The sequence below is a fragment of the Rhinopithecus roxellana genome, chromosome 5 (assembly GCF_007565055.1).
Source record: "Rhinopithecus roxellana isolate Shanxi Qingling chromosome 5, ASM756505v1, whole genome shotgun sequence".
Taxonomy (NCBI): domain Eukaryota; kingdom Metazoa; phylum Chordata; class Mammalia; order Primates; family Cercopithecidae; genus Rhinopithecus; species Rhinopithecus roxellana.
This window is the reverse complement of record NC_044553.1, coordinates 63260437-63266835: the sequence shown is the minus strand read 5'-3', so window position 1 is coordinate 63266835 and position 6399 is coordinate 63260437. Positions and strand designations below refer to the sequence as shown.

Genomic DNA, 6399 nt, shown 5'->3' with positions numbered 1-6399 from the left:
GGCACCCTTTGCCCTGGAGCTCGCCAGCCCTGCCCTCCTTGCCAATTTAAGCAAAGCCCATCTTCTGGCAAGCAACGAGCCTCGAGGAGGAAGGAGGGAAGCTGCCACCTCAGAGGGCACCACAGGCAGCCCAGCACCCAGCACTGCACAAAGGTCCACCAAACAGGGGGCTGTGTGGGCACCAAGATCCTCCTTCCCCACCAGCCTTCTGCCACACCCACTCTCACAAGCAGCAGGAAAGCCCTGCTCCTCTCAGCAGTGCCCTTGACACCCCTGTTTTCTGTCCAGAATGCCCCCTCACGCAATTTCAGGACTGCTGCCAATGTGAAGCCTTTCTTCCCCCAGAACCATGTATGAATGTCTCCATTTCACCCCTCACCACCCTGTAACGTGACCTGCTTAGAATGCTGGCTCATCAACAAGCAGCAGCTGAAAGTGGAGGCGTGTCCTATCCATCCCTGCACCCTGAACACCTAGCGTGGTAACTGCACCAGGCGACTGCTCAACAAAAGCTGCTCACACGGACGGATAGACAGACAGATGGGAAATGCACAACTACATGAAGAAAAATGTAAACCCATCTTAGGAGACAGGAAGACACTTACTATTTTAGGTGGTTACAAAGGTTGCCATCCTGAAATATAAGTGACTTAAGCCTGGTCTGGTAAAAACGCAGTCCTCAAATAGAATGCTGTCCCGTGAGAGGACAGCTGATCCACATTCTGTGCAATTTCTGGGTATGTAGGGAGACAAAAGCCATGCTGCGCCCATCAGGCAGAGGCTGCAATATGTGAGACTACCACAGGGTAGACGAGTAGACATTCCTGCACACTTTTTAGCTTCCTCTGCAGCAACAGACCATGAGGGCAAATGACAGCCACTCACAGCTGTTTCTACCGGATTGAGTCTCATTATCCTTATTTTCTTTTTTATCATCATCAACTGTGTTGAATCCTCCTCTCCCACTTTTTTTCTTTTTTTTCTTGAGACAGTCTCGCTCTTGTCACCCAGGCTGGAGTGCAGTGGCGTGATCTCAGCTCATTATAACCTCCATCTCCTGGGTTCAAGCAATTCTCCTACCTCAGCCTTCCAAGTAACTGGGATTACAGGCGCCCGTTACCATGCCCAGCTAATTTTTGCATTTTTAGTAGACATGGGGTTTCACCGCGTTGACCAGGCTGGTCTCAAACTCCTGACCTCAGGTGATCCACCTGCCTCGGCCTCCCAAAGTGATGGGATTATAGGTGTGAGCTACCACGCCCGGCCACCGTATTTTATGTTTTAACGATTCAAAAATAATCAAAAGAAAAACAGTATTTTGTGACTTGCAAACATTCTGTGAACTTCATCTTTTGGTGTCCATAAATAAAGTTTACAGAATGAACTTCCCCTGCCCACAGACGTAGTATTATCTGTGGCTGCTTTGGCATTACAGCTGCAAGGGCCCCTGGCTATGACAGAGACCATATGGTCCACTGAGAGCTTAAAATATTTACTATCTGGCCCTTTAGAGAAAGCATGCCACCCCTACCCTACATCTGGCTATCAATTTTACAAATAAAAAAATGCAAAATTCTTTAAACTCAGTACACTGGAACACTGGTCATCTTCCTTCTGGAAGATGAAAAGCTTCGACAGTCACCAGGAAGCAGACAAGAACCCTAAGTACACCTCAAGTGTTATTCTCAGGAGCATAAATTAGAACACTTTACAACATCTAAAGCAGGATGAAGTCACTGAAGGCCATGAAAACAAGAATAATTAGCACCACCAGCTCAAAGACCACACCACATCAGCTTCAATATTTGTGTACTCTTCCTTTCACTGCTGTAGGGTTCAAAGTATATATAGAGAAAACTGAACACACATTGCCCAAAAACACTGCTTATAGAATGCTGGAGAGAAGGGAAGCAAGACCTCCCATTGGCCAGGTGTGATGGCTCACGCCTGTAATCCCAGCACTTTGAGAGGTCAATGCAGGAGGATCACTTGAACCTAGGAGTTCTAGACTAGCCTGGCCAACACAGCAAAACCCCGTCTCTACTAAAAATACAAAATTAGGCTCGGTGCAGTACGTCGTATCTGTAATCCTAGCACTTTGGGAGGCCGAGGTGAGAGGATCACTTGAGGTCAGGAGTTTGAGACCAGCCTGGCCAACATGGTGACACCGCATCTCTACTAAAAATGTGGCTCACGCCTGTAATCCCAGCACTTTGGGAGGCCGAGGCGGGCGGATCACGAGGTCAGGAGTTCAAGACCAGCCTGACCAACATGGTGAAACCCTGTCTATACTACAAAGTCAAAAATTAGCCGGGAGTGCTGGTGTGCGCCTGTAATCTCAGCTACTCAGAAGGCTGAGGCAGAGAATCGCTTGAACCTGGGAGGTGGAGGTTAGTGGTGGCGGGTACCTGTAATGCCAGCTACTCAGGAGGCTGAGGAAGGAGAATTGCTTGAACCTGGAAAGCGGAGGTTGCAGTGAGCTGAGATCACACCACTATACTCCAGCCTAGGCGACAAGGTGAGACTGCATCTGAAAAAAAAAAAGTTAATAGTTCTCATTAATATTAAAGTTTCAAAGAAATTCAACAAACATGTATTTAACATTCAGCATATTCAAAGCACTTTTATACTAAAGTAAAAAGGTAACTTCTAAAAAAACTTTAGAAAAACCTATCACACACATATAACTAATGGATGCAAATCAGGCTTTGGAAAGGGTCATGAGAAAATATCTAGGTCCAGGGGCTGGGCATGGTGGCTCACACCTGTAATCCCAGCATGTTGGGAGGCTGAGGCAGGAGAATTGCTTGAACCTGGGAGGCAGAAGTTGCAGTGAGCCAAGATCACACCACTGCACTTCAGCCTGGGCGACAGAGCGAGACTCCATCTCAAAAAAAAAAAAAAAAAAAAAATTAGCCAGGTGTGGTGGCGGACACCTGTAATCCCAGCTACTCGGGAGGTTGAGGCAGAATCCCTTGAACTTGGGAGGCAGAGGTTGCAGTGAACCAAGATAGCACCACTGCACTCCAGCTTGGCCAACAGAGCAAGACCCTGTCTCAGAAAATAGAATAAAATATTCATAGTCTGAAAAATAGAATTTGGGGCCATGCACGGTGGTTCACACCTGTCATCCCAGCACTTTGGGAGGCCAAGGTGGGTGGATCACCAGGTCAAGAGTTCAAGACCAGCCTGGATGACATAGTGAAATCCCATCTCCACTAAAAATACAAAAATTAGCCGGGCATGGTGGCAAGCGCCTATAGTCCCAGCTACTTGGGAGGCTGAGGCAGGAGAATCATTTGTACTCGGGAGGCGGAGGCTGCAGTGAGCCAAGATGGCACCACTGCATTCCATCCTGCGCAACACAGTGAGATTCTGTCTCAAACAAAAGAGAATGGAATTTGATATGTATAAATCTACAAATATTTTCTAATAATAAAAAACACACATTTCACACTAAAAATAAAAACATTTACTGAATGCCAAAAAAAACTCCCTAAAAACCTTAATCAGTCGGGATCTATGTAAAGAACAATTATGCTCTGCTTTCTAACCATGATTTTTACAAGAACAAAGGACAAAAAAAATCATGAAACATGGGCCAGGCGTGGAAGCTCATGTCTGTAATCCTAGCACTTTGGGAGGCCGAGGTGGGCGGATCACGAGGTCAGGAGTTCAAGACCACCCTGGCCAATATGGTGAAAGTCCGTCTCTACTAAAAATACAAAAATTAGGGACGGGCGCGGTGGCTCACGCTCCCAGCACTTTGGGAGGCCGAGGCAGGTGGATCACGAGGTCAGGAGATCGAGACCATCCTGGCTAACATGGTGAAACCCCGTCTCTACTAAAAATACAAAAAATTAGCCATGTGTGGTGGCAGGCGCCTATAGTCCCAGCTACTTGGGGGGCTGAGGCAGGAGAATGGCATGGACCCGGGAGGCGGAGCTTGCAGTGAGCTGAGATTGTGCCACTGCACTCCAGCCTGGGCGACAGAGCGAGACTCCACCTCAAAAAAAAAAAAAAAAAATTAGCTGGGCGAGGCGGAGGGCGCCTGTAATCCCAGCTACTCAGGAGGCTGAGGCAGAGGTTGCAGTGAGCCAGGATCAAGCCACTGCACTCCAGCCTGAGCGACAGAGCAAGACTCTGTCTCGAGAGGAAAAAACTACAACAAAAAAATTCATCAAATGTAATGAATAAAACATATACTTTGGATTTTTCCATGTACTTAACTTTTCTTTGAGTATCTTTTGCAATTATTCTTTCACAGAAAACACTTCGGGAAAGTTTTAATTTATTAACAAATCAGTATTTGAGGACTAGGAGGAAGAGGTTAAAAGTTTTAAAAGTATAATGAATTATTGACACGTGCAAAAAAAAAAGGTTGCTGAGTCCTGTCAGGGAAGGCACTGTCACATGGACACTGTCAGCCTCAACATCCAGAGGTCCAGAAAGGGAAACTTTCAAGTCAGATAGAATTCTATATATACCATTCATTTGGAACCTTCAGCCCTCAAGATCCTAACATCATGACCTCAGTTTCAACACAATTGTCCTTAGTCCTTGTATTGGTTACAAATACAAAACAAACAGCTCAACTGAACTAACTCTTGTCTCTCCAGAAACACAAACACAAGACCTCATAAAATGAGTGAGTTTCTATCAGCCATAATTACTGCAACTGACTTCTCCAATTTTCCCCTCCACAGTTAACTAAACAGCTCAAATACTATCAGTAACAAATAAGTCACCATGGTATGCTTAGGAGTGTGGCAGATTTCTTATCCAGTAATAATAAATAGGAAAAAAATTTTGCCTATTAATAGATCTCAAGTGTAGTGCACTTGCAAGAAACTAATTAAAAGGCAGCCGTGCACAATCTACAAAAACAGCCATAAAGATTGCTACTTTTTTTTTTTTTTTAGATGGAGTCTCGCTCTGTCGCCCAGGCTGGAGTGCAGTGGTGAGATCTCGGCTCACTGCAAGCTCCACCGCCTCCCGTGTTCACGCCATTCTCCTGCCTCTGCCTCCGGAGTAGCTGGGACTGCAGGCGCCCACTACTACGCCCGGCTAATTTTTTTGTATTTTTAGTAGAGACGGGGTTTCACCGTGTTAGCCAGGATGGTCTCTATGTCCTCACCTCGTGATCCACCCGCCTCGCCTCCCGAAGTGCTGGGATTACAGGCGTGAGCCACCGCGCCCGGCCAAGACTGCTACATTTTAAGTTATAGGAAATAAACCTGCTCCTCTAACATAGCAAGATACAACTAACTTCCCCTTACATACCCTAAAATAGAAAAGCCTTACACGAGAAATTTAAACATGGAAGCAGAAACACGCCAAGAAAAAGACATGTCAAATCCCACCTGTGTATCTGTTTTCAACCATTTGGAGTCAAGGCGAGCCTGGGCAGCCAAACAGAAAGATTCAGAGGGCATCTTTTCTCCAGCCTCCTCCCAGTTCTCAGGCCTGCAAGTAAACACACATGTTTAAGACCTAACGCTTGTTAATAATTTACAAAGACACTCCCGAAATGTTTAATGCAGAAAAAAGAGAGAGCGAGAGAGAACAGCAAGAGGGGAGAGAACAGCTGGGGGACGGGAGTGAGGGGGAGAGAGGGAAACAGGGAAGAGATGGAGGGGAAAGGGAGGTGGGGAAGGGAAAGCCTTCTTCCAAGGTAAGCACGGTGTGCCGGGTTTCTGCACCACGCTGGCGAGACCTTGAGAATGGACGGTCACGGGAGGCCAAGTCACAATATCATCTGCCCTCAAATGCAAAAGGTACACACACACGACAGGAAACCCACCGTTTTAACGGACAAATGAAAGCAGCATACTGCTGCTTTACCCCACAGCACGGCGCGTCCGTGAAACAAATTACTCAAAAGGATCCGCCTGCAGAAAAACCCACAGCTACCACCACTTAAGAGATAGACAGAGGCCCGAGACCGCCCCGCAGGCTATCCGCGTAGGCCCCGGTGCGGCCGCCGCGCCCACGCCTGCCTCCCAGGCTCGGCCGCCCGCCTCCCAGGCTCGGCCGCCCGCCTCCCAGGCTCGGCCGCCCGCCAGCCCCGCGCCCGCACCGCCTCCGCCGCCGTCCCCCCCGGTGCCCCAGGCCGGGACCTGACAAGCAGGGCCGGGCCGCGTACCCCGCCGGCGTGCAGACATGACCTCCAGGCAGCCGCTGGCTCAGCCCACCACCCCGGCGCCTCTAACTGCCCTAGGGGCGGGCGGATGCGGGACTACCGCGCACCCCCCGCGTACGGCCAATCGCAATGAGGCTGCTCCGCGGGCGCAGCCAATGGTGAAGAGGAGCGCTTCGCCGTCCTCCCGACTCTCCCGCTCCCTGCAATCCCGCTTATCTTCCTACTTGGAGCTCACTGAGGCCAGGGTCAAGCGCGGG

General features: G+C 48.7%; 1 long non-coding RNA gene across 1 annotated transcript; it reads right to left on the bottom strand.

Moving 5' to 3' along the window:
- Positions 1 to 2489: 2489 nt before the first annotated feature.
- On the bottom strand, positions 2490 to 6142 carry LOC115897736. The gene is made up of 3 exons (XR_004057514.1): positions 6120 to 6142; positions 5364 to 5466; positions 2490 to 2530 (listed from the first exon to the last, which is right to left on the bottom strand). It is a non-coding gene; the product is annotated as an uncharacterized LOC115897736 (long non-coding RNA).
- Positions 6143 to 6399: the final 257 nt, after the last annotated feature.